A 20,621-nucleotide genomic window follows, 5' to 3' on the forward strand; every position below is an offset into this window, starting at 1 on the left:
CAATCCTTATAAATTTCATGAAATCAATCCCCAATTTGTTGCTATTTTCAGTCTACATGTTTTCTGCAGTAAGCACTGCAGTGGTAGTTGGAGTTTTATTGGAAGTGACGGACTCTGCCATTCCCTGGTTTCTGATCATCTTGCATTGATCACAGCCTCAGTGTTTATTCCTCACTCTCTTGAAAATGTATCAGAGCTGTATCAAGTTAGTGTTAATGTAAAGAGAACCTTTCCTCCTCCTGTTACTACATTAAATACATTCAAATTGGAGTTTTATGGTGAAAAACACATGTATTTGAGCTGATCATTTTTAAGAAAGAAAGTGAAGGAGCAGGAAGAAGCAAAAAGTGAGCTGTTAGATGAACAGCTACCAACAACAAGCTGAACACCTGCGCAGCATGACATAAGATGGTGACTGATATTTTCTAAAGACATCAACAACATGAGTTTGTTTGGCTGTGCTGTATACAAATACACTGTTGTATTTCTGAAAAAGCAGCTGCTCAATGAGAATTTGCTGTAGTAAGTAATGTTGCTGTAGTGTGTGTTATTGCTTATGAAGTGTGATCGAAGTCTTTCAAAAATTATATAGTGTCGCTTTGAATTTTATTGTTACTGAAAATAATGTGGCCATACAGCAGAGTGTAATTTCCTCCCTTATTGTCATTACTCTAAAGCTACTAAATCATTTTTCAGACACCTGGGCTTTAATCATCACTGACGGGCTATGGATAGAAAGAAGATGTGGATCTGCAGTCCCGTAATAACTCAAGAGGAAAGGGAACAGCAGATCATCTCTATAGTTGATCAGTAAATACTCATGTGGTTGTTGGCTGTAGGTTCTTGGTTGTATGTTTCACCTTTTCCTTCCAATAGAAGGAAAAGTAAGCTGATTACACCCACGTATGTACAAATACTCTCCTCTCACATACACACACACACACACACACTCATACTGTCTAGTATATCAACCCACTGTTTAGATGAGGAATTCTCTCAACGTGACTCACAGCTGCATTCAAAGAAAGACCCGGCTATGTTTGTGTGATAGGAAACACTTCAGTTTTGTTGCTCAAGCATTCTGACTCAATGTGATTCAACAGCACTGCTGCTTACCACATCACCCTATGGTTAGAGACACCTTTAAATAGCTGCCCTCTCACTTATCAGTCTCATTGTGTAGTAGCTAAAGCGGAATAAAGTGCAACCGACTGAGCAGAAGTAAGGCTTATTTGTTGAGGTTTGACTTGTGGCATTATGGCACTCAGTGATTTGGCATTTACTATAATTAACAACCTGGCTGCAGTTAACAAGTACAATTATTTTGCTTACCACAAACATAAAACAATACATGTTTTATGAATGAATCCCACATGACTCAGTGTTGAATATCCTCTGGACTGTGCCAACACATTCAAGGTGGATTTATGTGAGGCAGTGAGGTTATGTAAGATGTGTGGAGGCCTTCTCTGTATTTACTGAACAAGGATGGAGGACACGGAAAGACCTTGTATGTCTTCAGGACCAGGACTTAATGAAAACATGAGCCTGGACATTATTCTGACCTTTTGAAAATCATGTGTTGCTGTGGACTGTGGTGAAGAAGAATAAAAAAAAAGATGACAAAATGATATTATAACTGCCTCTAGGCTGTAGCTTTGAGGTGTGCATGGATTGCTGTATATTATAGTCTCACAAACCAGTTGAAGATGGAGTTGACAAGCTGTAAACATGACACAGACATACCTTAAAAAGCAAACATTTTAGGAAACCTTTGAGCCAGACAATCAAAACAATGAGTTAAAAAACAGATCATCTGTAGAGCTGAGAGAAACTGGTAAAAATGAGTTCATTACACATATTCATTTGATCCGATGCTAATATGAAAATAGTGATTATAGTGTCTTTAAGTAATTTACTTTGCATGGAAAATGATAATAGGCTACTCAAGCTTCAAATATTATCAAATAACAGTGACTTTTGTAATATCAGCAGATGTAGCATGGGTGAGTTTTGGAAAAGCCCAACACATTTGTGTGGCTGCTGAGAGGAGTGTTTATCAACTATGACAGTTAAGAAGCTAATATTTACTGCAATCATGAGTTCCATGTACTTGGTTTGATGTGCGGTGGGCCGAGCAGGTTTTTGAGTGATACTTTTGCAAATATTGACCAACATGGAGGTTTGATAGCACAGCAGTCTGCTTCTCAGTTTACACAAGAGTAGTACGCAAAGTCTTCATCACTTTGATCGACACAGTAATGACCAGCTGTCATTTTTAACATGCACGTGCCATGGGGAGTGTGGCTTATGAGCTGTAGCCAGCCTCCTGCTCTGATTATGGCTCAGTCTCTATAACCAGACTGGCTAGTGACCTCTAGATGTGCATTTATAAAGTCATTTCATACCAACAGAAGCAGAGTGTAATGCTGTGCGCAGCCTCCATTAGTCAGGAAGTGACAGACTGGGGCGGTGATGGGAAGAGGACAGAACAGGAGGCAACACACATACACTTATGAAAGAAGGAACCCATGTGATCTGAGCCCATAAATTTAGGAACTGTGTGTGCAGCAGTGCCTGGTTTGTGAATGTCATCTTTATTTGATACCTGATTTGTTCACACTTCAAATTAGTGAGCTATTCATGTTGCCGTCACACAAACACACTTTTGAGAGGAAATTTGAATATTATCATTGCTTCAACATTTAAAATGAAACTGGTACAAAGCTCTAAAGGAGCTATTTGTAACTTTTGCTGTTGCTACAGTGCCAGTGTTAGCATTACCGGCTGTTGCTGCCCTCTGCACTTCCATACAGGACCAAACTGCAACCCATACTTGAAAGATTGGTGAAGAGACCTCATGGGATATTCGGGGCTCACCAGATTTGTTTATGTAGCAATCATGGGAGACTCAGAGTTTGCCGTTAGCCTATTAGCCTGGTAGCCTGTGGATATTACTGATTCCTGCAGCCTGCAGACTTTGGAGAGACTCACTGCTGCAGTTTGGTTGATAGAGACACAAATTTTCATGCCTGCAGTTCTTTTGCATTTTCATCCATTCATTATCTGTACCACCTATCCTGTAAGGTTGTGGGGGGTTTGGAGCCAATCCCAGCTGGCAGTGGGCAAGAGGTGGGGTACACCCTGAACAGATCGCCATTCTATCACAGGGTGGTGTCCAGACTGCCCTGAAGAAGTAGTGCTGCTCAGAGGGCATATTCTAACCACTTGTATTTTAAATGCATCTATGGCTGCAGTTCTTGGCAAGCAACCCTCACCACCACCTGCTCCTGGCAAGAAACTACATTTGCCGATAGACAAAATGTACAAATGGGCCTTTTAAAATAAATAACAAGGAAACAAAACAGGAATGGACTAAGTGGTATAAGTGTATAAATGTATACCTAATCTTGTCTGAACAATTTTGGAAAAAAGGAAGAGGCTCTCTTGCACTGTCAGCACGCCATGATATAAGTTCGTGGAAGTCAAAAGGAATAACTGTATAAAACAAATCCTCTCTAACCTGCAGCTGATGGAGATAGTGTCAGTGATAGAAGGAAAAAAGTACAACCTGGCAGGATGAACGTGGAGCCTCCTCTACATCTCTCCACCTTCTGTCTCAGCTGCTTGTAAATGGACTGATTCATCTGTGTCTTGCTGACCTGAGCAATAAAAAAAGAGCAGGGAGGAGAGCGGGGCCACAACGTGTTGCCAAACCTCAGCTGAGGTGGGTCTATCAATGACTCTGGGTCTGATGCCAGCAGACCGCAGCATCCTGAATCTAGAATACAGCTCGGTGACATTTAGGAAAGTGAGGCCAGCACTGGCTCATCTCCCTGGGTCGCAGGGTTTTTCTGGGGTGGGGGGGATGGGGGTGGGGTGAAAGGGGGTGTTTGTGGCTGGCAATGAGGGCATAAGTGTCAGCAAGCTGTCATTCCCAGAGGAAGCTCAATGGGCAGCAGCGTATAGAGATGAGAAGCAAGTGCCAAATACCACTGCAGAGCCCACGCTAACAACAGTAATACAGAGAGAGAGGCTGTTATGTAGTTCTGAGTCATACTTAAATTGTTTCATTGCCTTCTGAATCCTGAAGGATTTGGGCTTTGACCCATGTGATTGCGGGTCAAAGCAGTGATTCTCAACATTGTTGACATGTGACCCCTTAAATTGAAATGATGAAATACTTGTGACCCCTCATCACAGATTATAGCCTTTGTGTGGAGATATTTTATGAGCAGTTGAAGCAAAGGATAATTTTTCCTCTCTCAGATGGAAATATCATTAGGAAAAAACCAAAGCGTGAGAAAAGTCGGAGAAAAAAATCATTTTGTGAGGCAGAAATATATGTCTTACTATATATATATATATATATATATATATATATATATATATATATATATATATATTCCCATCTCATCCATTTAATCATCTTGGGACCTGTCAGATTTATCTTGGGCCTCTTCACTCCCTGGTTGGGAGCCACTGAATTAACTGTTTTTCTGATGCTTCATTCCATCTTCAGAAATACTCTAAAACCCACTGTGCACTACCTGCTCACACAGACAAGCTGACAAACATAGTGGGGCTAAAGAGCCAAATATTCCCCTCAGGAGCTAGTAGAGACCAAAACTTAAAAGGTGTGACTGTTGTTTTCAAATGGCCAGAACAATCAGAGAGTAAACCATTTCAAATCCTTTTTCCAGTTTTAGTCATTGATGGCAAAATGATTTCAATAATGAGTTCAGTAATGTCACATTATTTGAAGATTTTGTTGGTAGTGTTTTTTTTTTCTTCCTGTTTTTGTAACAAACGTAACTCAAGAGAATATCAATGGCAGTGTAGAGGGCTTTACTTAAAAATAAATAAATAAAATCAAGCTCTTTTCTCTTTAAAAATTAAAAGAAATCTTGCTGACATGTTGTAGTCTCCTACATTATGATTCAGTCCTAATCTTTATTCAAATCAATTCATGGGAGGCTTTCAGCTAAACATCAGCTGTTAGTGTGTGTGTGTGTGTGTGTGTGTGTCTTGGTCTGTACGTGGCAGTGTATGAACAGGTGCAGGGGTTTTGTTGGGGTTGACGGCGTTCATTCAGGAGAAAGACTTCAAGGGCGTTGTTTGTGTGATGAAGGACAACCTTTTTTTTTACTTCTTTTTCCATTCTGCTGGTACATACACATACATACACAGTCTTACAGTTAAAGATCACACCCCTTTCATTCCTGGAATCCTGGTTGCTTAAAAGATCACACAGACAATCAGAGAAGCGACTTCACAGACTGACATCATGATCACAAGGAAAATTCTTTTAGAGGAAATCTGCAGTAGAGGAGCCATTAAAGTGCTGGAGTTACCATAGATACCCTTTTGTTCAAAGAAATCCTCTCTGTCCTCTGTCCTAATGAACACCAGCTACATGCAGTTGAATAAATTTACCCATAGTAACCTCTACTGACTTTTTTGCAGCAACTGATTGCACCAATAAGCACATATTATAGACACTAAATAAGAGCAATCAGCCAGGCAGGCACAATAAAGCATTAGAATACTGATGTCCTGCAGTAATTTTACACAATCATGTCATATCTGTGACGTCCCTGACAGGCTTCTTTTGGCACTTCAAAGCCATTATCAGTTGAAAGATGAAAGGTAAAAATACAAAAATGTTGGAATCCTTTTAAAACCATCTGCTGAAGAGAGAAAATATTCTGTATCAAGTATTTTTGACCTTGGCTGACATTAACAAAACACAGTCTGAATGTTTACTCTCCATTGATTCTCCAGTTTTCTGAGGGGTAAGTCACAGAAATAGTTACAGAACAGCCATTAATGCCCTTTTGTCAGAACATGGTGACAAAATCCCAAATGGGATTTAATATAATCCTGTCATGTTTATGGATTACTTCATATTCTATAGGTGAATCTAAGAGCTTGTGAATTGTAATGTCCTCATACATCTCTTTAGTCTGAATACTCCCATGGGAATACATAACCATATCTGTTCCTATTCAGAAATGGGGATTGAGCCGCCAACCCTGCGATTAGTGGACAACCCACTCTACCACCTGAGCCACTGCTGCCTCAATCATCTAGAGTCTATATAATTTAAACAGTAAAGGACTCAACCCTGTGATGAGCCAGCAGAAAGAGATTCGGATGCTTTCTATTAATACAATCTGTCTCTAAATGGAAACAAGAAGGAAAAATTTCTACTTGTGCATGGTAACCCTTGTGCACAGGTACTGCAAACTACAGCCCCAAAATTACCATAAAGAGTTGAATCAACACTTTTCTACACAGTCAAAAACAAAGAATCATCAAAGCTTCAAAACAATGCGACTATTGTGTTGGATTCGTTTGCGCAGATGTTCATGATAGGTCATCCGCCTCTTATATCTGAGTATCAGTTTAAGCCTGAACCCTCATCAGCAGCAGGATGGAGAATGGGACTCAGCAATTCCAGTATGGTGCTCTGTGATCACAGATGTCGACTTAATGACTGTGCAAGTGTGCATGTGTGTGTGTGTGTGTGTGTGTGTGTGTGAATACCCGCATGTATTTATTCTGGATCTGTGTGAGTTTTTTCACTTAAAGTTGTGTTGTTCTTGCATTGAAAAGCAGAATATAAATACTCAATAGAGTATAAAGATGTTATTTTCATTGTTGTTTTTCTTGTTTGAGGCTTAGGTGTGCTCTGGTTACCATGGTTAGTCTGTAATAATATGGGAGTGGTAAGGTTAGGGGCCTATATGCAGGTATGTATTTGTGGAATGAAAACAAGAAACAGTAGTATTCGTAGTTATATTGAAGTTTATTCTAAAGAAGTAGGAGCACTTCTGCAGATCTTGAGTAAACTCTGTGTGCAGGTCTCTATGTGCCTTGGCTCCTTCCTTCTACCTATCACAGGGTGACTCATAGCTTATCACTATGAAGCCACTGAAGCAGGTACACTCAAATGCACACACACACACACACATTGCCTAATCCTTGTCAGGATGCCAATAACACTCTTTCCCACTCTCAGAGTTGGGGTCATAGAGTGGCAGTGTTGAGCGGGCAGATGGTGCCACTCAATCGCCTTCCCCTCCAGTAGATTTGATAAGAGAGAGCCTCGCAAACACTTACTATAGATCATTTGGATTTACGTCAGCCATTTCCCAGTGGCCACATCTAAAATAGATGTAAATAGATATAAGAGCAGCTGAGGTGAAGATAAAAATGTGCAGACTGGAAATGTTTCTGAACTCTTTTAAAAGAGACGTCACAGACAGAAAACTATAAGTAACATATTAATGGTTGAAATTAATCACATTCATCCCTACTCAATGTAAGACAACTTTAAAAACAGGTCACAAAAATATGGTTTCAATTTTAGCCAAGCTAGCAGCATGACCATTTTTAATCTAGCACCATCATCAGGTCAAAACTTTTGGGGTTGAATTATTTCAGAAAACAGCTGGGTACTGTAGTTTTTAGCAAATGTTCTAAAAACAGATGTATAGAGTGCATTTGTTGGGGACTACTTTCAGCCAGGGATGAATACACATTTAGTGCACTGCAGACGTTTATGTATATGAGGCTGGCACAAAATAAACTGCAGTGCCCATCTTCATCATAATAAAAGGATTGTGTCACCCAATGCAACAATGGTTTACTGATGTATTATTAATAATTTCCAGACAATAATCAAGGTCTTTGGGACAGAGAATCTATATCAGGCTTTAGCTACACAGAGAATCCTTGTGGGTGATTTTGGACTTTTCATGGGAAAACTAGAATAAAAAGACTATCACCAGACTTGTCCTTCAACTGAAGAGTGTTGAATAAGGTGCTGTGGTTCTAAAGAGGAAATCCCTCAGATGGAGACAGGGATGACTAACTGAATGAATAAATGCAGTCAGGTATCATGTGTCTTCAGGCTTTCCCTTTCCTTACATTAACTTGTCAATATCTTCTTGGCTCACCATCCATCTCTTCGCTGATTGCCTACATAAGCCTTAGACCTACCACACACAGTGTACAGTTACATGGAATGATTCAACATAATTACTCTCATCTGAAAAATAAGTCATTTAAGCAGAGGCTATGCAAATCAATTCTTTCTTTCTTTCCAGCCTCTCTGGCTGTTGATCTCTTCCTGGGGTTGTGGGAGGATCAGAGGAACAGATGTCACTTATTCATTAGGTCTCCGTGGCTCTCAGAGATGGGATTAAGATTGTCTGTTGCATCCATGTAATAACGTCATCCTTCCTCTCAAATGTCACTTTGACTATTTGGATGCTCTGAGATAAGTAATCTGTTTTTTAGCATTTAGGCCTATCAGATGAAACAGATGGGAACATTTTGCACATGCACGCACGTCAATTTGTTCATGCGGTGTGCACCTGCACATGCATATGAACAAGAGGAGCTACAGTATGGCTGTTTCCCTGGGAACACGAGGTGAGCAGGCACAGTGTCTTCAGGCAGGGATTCCCAATCACCACAGCTGTCAATCACCCAAGGGAGACTGTAGTTGGAGGGCTTTCCCCCTATCAGCTTGTGTACACAGGGATACAGATGCAATACTAAAATGAACAATTTCATAAATGTATTTTTCTCGTTTGTGAAATATTTTCTCCAGTCCTTCCCTCGATACTGATGAAGGAAAATACTGATTGTTCTCACAGTTCTCTGTCTCTTGTCACCTCTATTCTCTGCCTCTTAGCCCTCCCACTCGGCCCCTGCTGAGCATACAGTGTTGGAGATTTTTAAAACACTGCTCTACAAAAAAAATAAATAAATAAATGTATGTTAATGAGGACATTATGTGACTCAACAGGGGCACTTCATTTAAAATGTGAAATAAATTGAAGCCTCTGTTCTCCTCCTGTTGCCTTTATCACATATAGTTACAGTAATCAATCACACAATACTAAGCATGCTGCATCAGTTGTTGCTACCTTGTTAGCTTTCCTAGTTAGCATTAATTAGTATTCATGAGAATGCTAAGATATTCCCCAGCTTCTTGTGTGTCAGTTGTTTTGCATCTCGCACCACAAGAGAGCATTATATGACGTTTTTGTACATCATATGAGAATTTGTCTCCACCACCGATCTCTTTGCAAGTCTGTCTATATTTTCTAAATATGATACAGAATCAAGAATAGGCTGTGTCTGTGGGTCTGTCTCTTCACACAGGAAGAGACTGGGTGGAAACTGTCACTCATGCTGCTCCAGTGAAGGCTGCAGGCTCGTCCTCTCGTCATGGACTGACAATCAAACCTGTCCTCCACATCGATGTCCCTGCGTTATGGCCACTCTTATATTCTGCAGCTCATTACCATAACTGAAGATACAACTTTGCCCTTGAATGCAGGGACACATGTTCACTCTGCCACTTTCAAGCACGCAGACGCACATACAAAGCAACACCATGTAGCAGAAATGACCCCACCCGTTCATAAGACATCACCAAAACCACAGCCACTTTCTCTTTTACTTTGTCTCGGTCTTTGAAGAACAGAATAATAAAATCTGTCTCACAGAATGACAAATTGTCTTGATTGCATCAACACTTACTGTTTCAGTGTTTATTTTAATAGAAATAAAGAGCAACAATTTTTTTTTCTGTATGTGACTCACTCATCATTCTCACACTTGCCTTTATCTTCACACAGACAACAAGTATATGCCAGTGAATACACACATACTGGAGTCCCTTTCTTTTTTTTATGCAGATAATACAAGATGAGGAGGAGGACATGAGAGGAGTCTCTTGTGGTGCTTTTTTATCAGACGCTGAGAGACATGAAATATCCACAGAGATAAGACAATAGGAGAAATGCAGAGAGACCAACAACAGACTTTTCATCTATTATCCTTTCATCAGAAATGACTCCTCCTGCTGTCAGATAAATTGTTTGTCTTTTCCTTATCTCTCTCCTTCTGTGTGTTTGGGAGTGTGTGTGTTTTAAATCCGAACTGCTTTATCTTTATATGTATTAGCACATTTCTTTCAAGATAACAGTGTCTTTTGCTCTTAGAGACTCTGATTTCATCTTATTTTGCAGCCTTTATGAAATTCCATCAATGTCACTTTTCTATTTTAGCAACGCCACTAGAAACATGTGCTGCGGAGGTGGTGAGCATCTGTTATTTACACAATAACCAAGAATTTCAGTGGTACACTTCAATCATATGAAGGCCACAGGCATCTAAGTAGCCAAATGGGAATTAAACAGTTTAAATTAGATTCATTCTTTTTTATTTTGCATGCGCTAACTGGTGTTAATTATGTATTGTAATTTGAAAACACCTGTGTATTTCATTTAAAAAGCCTCTGTGTGAGATGGGACACCTCGGTGAGATTAAGAATGGATAAGAGATACTTGTTACACTGACTTACTCAGAGGTGAGGTGAGTGTCTGTCTTTTAGAAACCAACAACCAAAGTGTTCACATTAATTAATCACATTAATTTGTACTTTTAAACACGACTGTCAGTGTAATTTATTTGCTATGTTTACTGTTATCTGTGAGTACGGCATTTTAAACCATGCTGGTGGCCTAGCTCTCTGGATGGTGATATTAATCTGTCTGTCTCTGTGGTTCAAACTGAAATATCTCAACAACTACTGGATTGATTGACATGACACTTTATATGGATATTCGAGTTCTCCAGAGGATGAATCCTAATAACTTTGGTGAGCCCCTGAATTTTTCTTATGCCACCATGAGCTTCACATTTGAGGTTTTGACTAAATTATCTCAACAATTCTTAATGTGTTGTCATGTTACACACATTAATGTTCCCCTCAGGATCAATTCTAATAATATTGTGATCCCCCTTTTCACATTTTGCCATTATTAAATCATCATTTTTACTTTTCTAATACTCTGGTGTAGACAAATTACAAATGGAACTGAAGAGGCGTATTTATATGCACATCACACATAGGCGTGAGGCTATTGAAAAGCCACAAAAACATAATAACACTGATGTATTTCTTGTCATATTGGTGATAATTTTATGTCTTGTCTTTAAACTTCTACTCTGATAATTGCTTTGAGATGTTTATCACCGTTGGATGGTTGACTCAGATAATACTTACACTAATTTTGTGGCTTAGGGTCAGTGTGTAGGTATAGCTGTTTACTGTACACAACCTCTTGTACATTCAAAATAAAATATGTATAAGAATAACATGATGGTAACTGTCAACCATCTTCCTATCAAAACTGGTGGAAAACAGTAAAGAACTGATGCTACTGTAGACCTGCAAGTACCTGAGAGTATGGCTAAATGTTGTTTTAAGGTAGACAGCTTATCAAGATGAGTGACAAATGTTGGGTTGAGGGGTGGAACTTAAAGTGAAAAGTTAAAAATGTCAGCTGTACAGACGTTTCCTGTAAGTTATATTTTTTAATAATCAAGCTATTTTCACAAAAACATTTATTCCCCAGGTGCTTTTAACTTCGGGTATGAGACAGTTTTAACAAGGGCAAAGCACTTTTAGTCAAACAATGAAAAGAAAATTTAAAACACTCTGTGCACCAGAGGTACAAGGTGTTCATGCTGCGTGACTTAAATACAAATTAGCCAGAAATTATCAGCATTGCAAATGAAGTTTTCAAAGTGTGTTACTGATGAGAGAAAATGTACCTTTTTCCTGCCCCACTGACAACTAAATGAAAAACATTTATTTTTAGAGTGATGGACTGTAAATGCATTTCATGATATTTTTCTACTCTCCATATTATTCTGGGGCTAAATCCACATCAAACATTCATGGTGTGACATTATAAGTGTGTTTGCTCTTCTGTGAGCTGCAGGCAGCTGCACTGTTGAGTGAAATGGCACTGAGAGTTGATTTGAGTAAACAGATTAAGTCTTCATGTTCTGCCCCTCAGGTTACATCTGCCTCTGTCAATTATAGCAAAATCTAACAAAGAAATACCAGACGGGGATATCCAAACAGGTGTTTTAGAGGAGTTAGTTAGAGAGACAGAGAGAAAAGGAGACAATTATGGAGAAAAACTAGACAAAAACATGGATGAAATGGAGGGGGCGGGAGAGAAATGGGTAAAATGTGAAGAGGTGTAGAGAAGTGAAAAGATGCACAGTTGATAAGAGGAAAGTGAGGGAAATGGGACAAAAGGACAGGACAAAAAGTAATGGAAGCAAGAGAAAGGTGGCAAGGGGATAAACTGAGACAGAATGACAATTTTTATAAATGAGAAGGTAGACCAGAGGAATGACTCTCCAAGGTTAGGGGCAGGCTGCATTCAAAACACAGTCATCTATTTGAATGAGGCTGATGATACTGCTGTTACCACTGGGCAGGCAAAACACAGCTGCAATAACAGCTCTGAGGTTAATCTATGTTTTAAGACAACACCATGAAAACATTATCTGCTGCTGTGGAGTTTGATGTGGTGACGGTGAATGAATGGAGAGGTGGGTTGTTGCTGCTTGGCAACCTGACAAAGTTGCTTCAACGATACAGTCACCCCCCTCCTATAAAAAAAGAGAGGGCAAATTAAAAGACATAAATCAGCCTTACAGAAACAGATAAATCAATGCTCCTTGGTCTAGGTCTGTGTCTGTGTTTATGTGAATGTGTGCGTTTGTGTCCTTGCGTGTGCACACCATCCTTTGTGACAAGTATGAGATTGAGTGCTGCAAATGAGACGGGATGTTTTCCTGCTATGTGTCCCTCCAGAGAGCGGTGCACATGCTGCTTCAGCATCATTCTAATCAATTTGTCACTGTAGTGTGAATAATCTGATTCATCTCCATAAGGGAGGAATTCATTTTTAAAAAGTGGGACTCCACAGAGACATTGGCTTCACAAGGCAATATATATTCTCCAAAAAAAGTCTCGAAAAGTGAGGCTTTTTGGTGCAACAGCAGTTACATACTCAAAAAGGTTAAGGTGATGACCAGTAGCCGCATTTTAAATGATGGGAGATAGGAATCTGACATAATAGCAAGTGTAAGTTAGGTTTTGGCACTTGTTAGTATAAGAACCTCTGTATGAGTTGCTACATAGAGATACAAAATTACTACAATGAGATGCAAAACAGCAGCAAAGGCATACCAAATGACAACAAAGAGATGTCATATGACTGCAAAGTGATACAAAACAACTAAAGGACATGCAAAGCTTAATGTGTGGTCAGTGATTGCAGCTGATTAAAAGATGCAACACAATACAGGAGTGGCCAAAAGGTAGAGACTTAAGCTGGAATAAGTTACAGAGAAAGCATGAGCTTTAGTTGTATTTTCGTTGTGTTGCTGTAATTCTCCCTTGCCCCTCATGCTGCAGTCAAATCCGATCCCTTCTCGGGATGTGATGAACTGAATTGAGTGTGAAAACGTAACGGATTTGGAGAGAGCTGAAACAGCACAGCTGGCTGAGCTTATACTGACTGACTCACCGCTCTGTGTCACTGATATTATTACTGTCAGAAACACACAGACACACGCTTATTAAAAGCATGCACATGGGGTCTGATAAGAGGAGACAGGTATCATATTTAATGAACAGGGAGGCAGAGGGGCAGGGTTAAAAATGCAGACTCATGCTTTAGTATAATGTAATAAAGATGGCAAAACCTGCAACCCTTAAAGGCTCTGCCACTTTACAGCCTTGTCTTCTTGCTCAGTGACAAGTTCAGTATCAGCTCAGTATCTAATGCTAATCTGTAATTGTTAATTGGAGCTTTACAGCAGAGGTAGAAGAAGTTTACTGATCTTTATCATTTATTTGGAGCTGTGTTTCTGGCCAGTGATGAATATAAGTCAAATAATGAGAAAAATTACAAATGTTTTGCCATTTGGTGAAATACTGGATACTTTTACCTCTGTGGGCCTCCAACAGTTAACTGTCAGTGTCTGTTTTTGTAATTTGTGTACAGCATATTTATAGACTCCAGGAAGACTAGCAAATGCAGTAGTGGGTCTAATGGGGATCCTGTAAATGTGGCACACATAGATGGATAAACTTGGCCTTTTGACTGCATGAACAATCCTTCACCATCACTGAGTTCTGCAAAACATAAAGGCACTCTAGCAAACACATGTCCTGGAACTGGATCAGCTACATCACCATTTACACTTCCTAGCCTGCTTGCGGTATCCATGTAACTCCTGACTTAACAATGTTAATTTCAACAACAGTGTAACTACAGTAAAAGAAAAATAGAATAAAAACAAAGTGCTGTGCCTGAAAAATTGCACCATTAACATTTAATAAAAACACTAAAGGGTGGGGATTACACAGCGCTGTAATCCCCACTTTGGGATTACAATATTGCTCAGAAAAGACTATGACACTTACTTCCCACAAACAAATGTAGAAAATAACTCTATTTTTAAGGGCAAGCACAATGTAGAAATCCAGCTCAGCTGTCGAGGAAAGGGGAAGTTAGTGAGTGCAAGTGAAGCATTTTATCAACATACAATTTTTCATTGCTAGGAACAGTGAGTAATCCTCTCCCACTCTCCATTTTTTATGAAGGTTGTCAGCATTTCGTCCAGATGGCAGATTACAAACAAGGTCACATAAACATGGTCTCTATCAATGAAATGATTGTTCACTGCTCGAGAATCAATGAAGGAGTGCTCCTCTAGTATTTGAGTACTGCTGTTTTGGTGACCATGAGAATTGTGTTAAATTCTTTGAAGCACATTAACACCACCATGAAAAACTAGTAACAGTGGTCACACTTTTTCTGAGGGAGAGAGCCTGGGAAGGGAGTGACTGACAGAAAGCTGATGAAAATGGAGAATGCTGACATTGTACTTCTGGCCCCTGGGGGCTTTCAAGTGGATGTATGAGGAATGGGTGACTTGGATGAATAAATGCCAAACACCACTTTTTATACACAATTTGATTTGAGAGTATGTAGTCAAAACAAAAGACTATCAAATTTCATAACATCACTTTATGATTTTAGTGTAAAGTGAATTAACAGTACAGTATCAGCAACATAACCATCTGATCCAGTTTGTTTCTCAAAACTCAGTACATTTCTATAGTCATTTTCACACTCTGAATACTATAATATACTATTCAACCTCAGTCGTGCTTGGTTAGTGCACCTTAAAAGCAGAAACAAGCTGTAAAAATCAACACTGACATATTACCATGATTTTAAGTTGCTATGATGAACTTGTTAGCGACACATCCAACATAACACAACCAGCAGTGACAGAGCAAAATTGTCATTCATTTAGAGTCCATGTTTCTGGCCACACAGTGAGTATAATTCTAACATCCATTCACATTTTAGCTCTATTTTTGGTCTCCTCCAACTCTTGGGGGAAATATCTGGCAAAAACTGCTCAACACACAACAAATTTGTGCTAACACAGGGTATATAAGTTCCGTATTTGGTAGTCTTTATTTTTAAAGTAATGATTGAGACATCTTGTTATAGTATTGTCAGAGTGTAAGTGGTCATACACCCAGGTCACCCTGAGTTTTCTCCTCTGGAAGGTGTGGTGTGTTTTCTCTCTGTAATTAGAAGATAAGCATGTTTAAACAGAACAAGCTTTTGACATTGAGTTGATTGAGTTGATACAGGATAGATACAGGATAGATAAATAGATAGCTGTCTTTCAGAAGGGGTATTTTTTTTTAACATACACTTTAAACATAAGATGGATGAGACTGGTAGAATGGCAATGTAAAGAGGAAGTGAAATTGTGCTGAAACTGTCTTTACCCTGGAGGCGAGTAGGGTGGAGTCATTTTGGTTCCATGGGTGTGGAAGACAGATACAGTGTATTCAGGAACAGGGACCAAGCAAGTTACACAATCTACATGATTGCCTCTACATTGTATCATTGTAACAGGCTGAACAGAGGAAACATCCTGTCAGCATGTTGAATTTCTCTGTGGCTAATTTTAATATGAACAAATGAGAAGGTGATGTTTATCTAAAGGTCAGAGAAAATCCCTCTACTTACAATTGCTGCCCAATTTGTAACGTGTGAAATATTTTTATATTTTTAGGATTTCAGTGCCAAGGTTTAAGTATATGTATAGCATGCACAATACCAAATCCAAGTTTATACAGTGCACAAGAGGAAGACTCATGCATACAGACAGATATCCAAATTATAAATAGGGAAGTAACCAGCATTTTATGTCCTGCAGACAGTCAGTTAGCAGGCTCAGCTTAGCTGGTTGCCAGGACTGGACACCAATTTGAGTGTCAACTGTGTAGCACCAGTCAACACACAAAAGGCCATATGGCTTATGGCTTTAGGGGATGAGGAGCAGTGAATCAGCCCCAGGCAGAAAAGGCAAAAATGCCAATGAAACTAAGGACAAAATGTTCCCTAGGAAGCTCAACAAAAGCAAATCATAACTGAAATAAATTCAACACATAAAACCCACAGACTTTCAGCAAACTGCCACATTCTTACACACAGACAAATAACTGGCATTGCAAACTCCTGAACCTTATCTAAAGTGGAATCTACCATCTGCTCAGGTAAGCACAGGGATGAGCTGACAGGTGCAAGCACTCAAACAACACACAGAATAAACAAAACTGTCATTTCAGATACTTAGTGATTGTTGACAGCTATGTTTAGCTATGAATACACATAAACACACATACTGTAAGTGTGAAAACTTTGGAAGAATATCATCCAATGCAGAATACTGTCACCCTTCCTTCATTATTTGAAAGTGCCCAGTCACCCGCCTGCTTAAAGGATTAAGGATGCACACCTGTTTTCAATCATCAGTCATCACCACAGTGACTGTGACCACTTTAACAGATTATGACTCCGTGGAACCCAAATAACACAACACAACTTAAACAAGGTTTTGGTCTGTAATTTGTATAATTTTACTGATGAAATTAATAAAACATTAAAGTGAATGATTTAACACAAAGAAACCTGATGATACTGGGGAACAGAGCCTTGTTCAGACAAAAAAGCATTTATTTCACAAACCGATTTCGGACTTGTCAACACATGTCTTCAGACAACAACACAGAGAACAACAAAAGACAAAACTGAATGCAGGGGACAATAACTCCAATCTCCTGTAAAACCTTGATTCTCTTTTGCTGAGGCTAGAGTTACAATGTTAAAGTATTGTCTTTATTGTCTTGAATATTTAACACCTGAATGACGCTTGAATGAATGAGCTGAAAAAACCTCATTCTGCTTTCCACCCATTCCATCGTGTGGCATGTGGTGAATCATTTCACCGCTGATTGGCTTTAATATTGCATGCTCTCTCTGTTAAAGGGAAAAATAAGAATAAACAGGAATGACAGAAGAGGCCTTGCACTTCTTCATTGTTGAGAAGAGAGGATTCAATTACACGGATGGTGGAAGCAGCACTGAGAGCCTGTGCTGCAGAGATGATGTGACTGCAGCTGATAAAATAAATTTGTGATCCAACACAAGGATATCTTGTGTCAAAATTACTTAGGGGGACCTCATGGGAGAACACTTGGTTTAGTTTGCATTGAACTCTTCCAAGTTCATTAATTCATTATCTATACTACTCATCCGTTAAAGGTCGTGGGGGTGGGTGGGTTGGGGCTTTGGACAGTGGGAGGAAGCTGGAGTACCTGGAGAGAGCCCACACATGAGAGAACATGCAAACTCCACACAGACCCAGAACCCAGAACCTTCTTGCTAACCACTACACTGCCCGTCTTCCAAGTTAAATAAGTCAAATTTATAAATTAAATAAGCCTGAGATTACTGTGTGAGGGGCAGCAAAAATGAATCTCTTAATTGTTTAAAGTGAAAACACTGTCATAGCTTTAAAATAATTCAGAGAATTTGCTAATAAAGGTTTTGTAATGCTTGGATGCTCTGTCGGCTGTGACGCGTTTCAACATTTACCGAAGAGGAAAGGCAAAATTGTTCTTACAAATTACACCCAGTCTTCTCCCACGTTCAGAGGGACAATGCTGAAGGAGGGTCCTTAATTGACCTCATATAACAGAGATTTCTAAAATGGAAGGAATGGCTGACTTTTTTGGCTTTTATGAATATCTGAATACTCGCAGTGGACTGCATAATAATAAGGCCTGTGGGTAATAAGGACACAATATGAATGTTGGCTGTGGATGTGCAATGGGCTGGATGATAGTTATTTAAGCCATAAGAGTTCTAAAGGTCTCACAGTACAGGTCAGTATGCAGCTAACAAGCTAACATGATTAGAAGCATATGTACAAATAATCTAGTTGCAGGTTTGGTGATTCAAAAAAATCCAAAACTGGCAGGGATGGCAGGGTCCACCACTTTTGTCCAGACCAACACACAAATATCAGATGAATTGCCATGAAATTTTGTACAGACACTGATGGTCTCCAGAGGAGGAAGCCAATACTGACTTTAGTGACTTGACTTTTTCTCTACCAGCAGATCAATGCTACAAACTAGAGTGAATACAGTGCTTTCTGATGTTTGTGTGTCTTTCCAGTGTGATGTGAACATGCTTTAGTCTTGTTGGGTCAATGACTGAATCTCTGAATGTCCAAAATATTACACAAATATAAACTTGTCACAAAGGAAGAAAATAGTGACCAAGAGAAAAAGGTGAATTTGAGAATCTATTACTCTTACTCTAATCTATATTCTACATTCACTGTGTGTTTTGAAATTGTTGAATGTGCTGGGCGACAGGCAGGAAAGACAATTTACCTGGCATGCCAAATGTAATTCTTATCAAAGAACAAAGTCAAGATAAAGCTTCGGTGGAAATACAGAGAGAACTCTGCACATTCCCACATGAGGACTGTGTAATGAGATTTATGAATGTTTGGTGGCTGTGAAGTGTAATATTTATAGGCTGTTTAAGCATTAAGTTAGAGAAAGTTACTCAGTGTGAGTTTTTTTCCTCTGATGTTTTGAAGTAAGAGGATTAATTAGTCAAAGTCCTAAAGTTTCCATCTCTCATAATCACCCTGTACCCTGCTGAAGGTTTAAAGGTTGTGATAACACAGACAAAAAATAATCAGAGTTGAACAAACTGCCTTGGACCTATGGTATAGTACAGTGTGTGCTTTCTCTAATGATACAGACATTAAATCTCCCCAGGCAGCTCAAGGATTATAAACACACATAAAAAAAAAAACACTAACATTATTATTCAGCGCCACACCGCATCCATGCTCACGAAGACCAAAAGGTGCCAAACCTCCGACCCCATGTTAACTCCTCTGTAACATGGAGTAATCTTCCTCACTCCTCCTTCTTTCCCTCTGATCTTCTGTGGGAAGATGCGAGGCTGCTGCCCATCGCCCACAGCAGCTGGGAGAAACCACTGCGCTTTTCAGTCAGAGCTGCCAGAGATAATATTATGCTGTAATTCCATATTCCTTACTTTCTGTGCAAAACCATCAATTATCATATTCTTGAGACTCCCTCTGGATATTTTGCTTTCAACAAAATGATGTTTACATTGTTATTCACACAATGTAAGTAGGATAAGTCTCAGTGCAGTTTTCCTCTGCACATTTATCACCCTGCATTACTACACTTTTACTATTCCTCCTAATATGTTGCACTGTACGTACAATCAAATCCTTTTGCTTGTATTTTAAGTTTAAAAATGTAATGTTTTGGGTTACAGAGGGTAATGTACCAGATATACCTGCTAAATGACTGTGTTAAGTATTTCAAGTATCTTTGGGTTTCTGAGTATTTAATGCTGTGTGCCTTTCAGGTCACAAGAGTGCATCATTAACATGATATGGAAGCATTTAGTGGAGGTAAAAACAATGTTCTTTCTTATCCTCCTAAAACATTAAGCTGCAGGCCACATAAAGTTGATCACATATGAATTCACTCCTTTACCTTGTCACAGTGAGTCTAGCAACTCAAGGGTAGCAGATGGTTCTACAATGGAGTGGCGATCTGTCCAGAGTGTGCCTTGCCTCTCACCCAATGTCGACTGGGATGGGCTCCAGCCCCCCAGTTGATGAACCTTATTGGATAAGCAGTATAGACAATGGATGAATGAAAATGTAAGAGAAGTACAGGCATGAAAAGTTACGTCTCTATCAACCAAACTGCAACAGTGAGTCTCTCCAAAGTCTGCAGATAGCAGGAATCAGGAGTAATATTCACAGACTAACAAGCTAATAGGCTAACAGGCAAACACTGAGTCTCAGTCTTGGTCCTGTATTGGAGGTGCAGAGGGCAGCAGGTGTTTGAGTACACAGGTTTGTAGTGCTTAGCGCTCTTGAAGGTTAATCTTTGTCACACAGTACTCTGAGGTTGTAATGCTTCCATTTATATGGCTCGCATTTAGTATTACTATTTCCTGGAGGCAGCATGACAGATACAAGAGTGGTATTGATCTTCTCATCTCATCTAGTTCTTGGCAAGAAATGTGTCGAACAATTCCTTTAAGAGAGAGATTAATTTAGCAGCCTGGATTCTGCTATGTAACAGGAAAATTTGCATCAACATACTAAAACTGCACTTTTTGGCAACCAACGGAAACATCACACCCTTCAACCCACCTCCTGTCTCTGACCTCAACTTCAACCCATCATTGGAGAACTGGTCAAGCAGCAGCTCTGATGCAATATCTCCTGCAGAGCTCCTGTCAACAAGTCAAAAATTTTGAGGTGGTGTTTCTTTC

The sequence above is a fragment of the Lates calcarifer genome, linkage group LG9, assembly GCF_001640805.2.
Source record: "Lates calcarifer isolate ASB-BC8 linkage group LG9, TLL_Latcal_v3, whole genome shotgun sequence".
NCBI classification, from domain to species: Eukaryota; Metazoa; Chordata; class Actinopteri; family Centropomidae; genus Lates; species Lates calcarifer.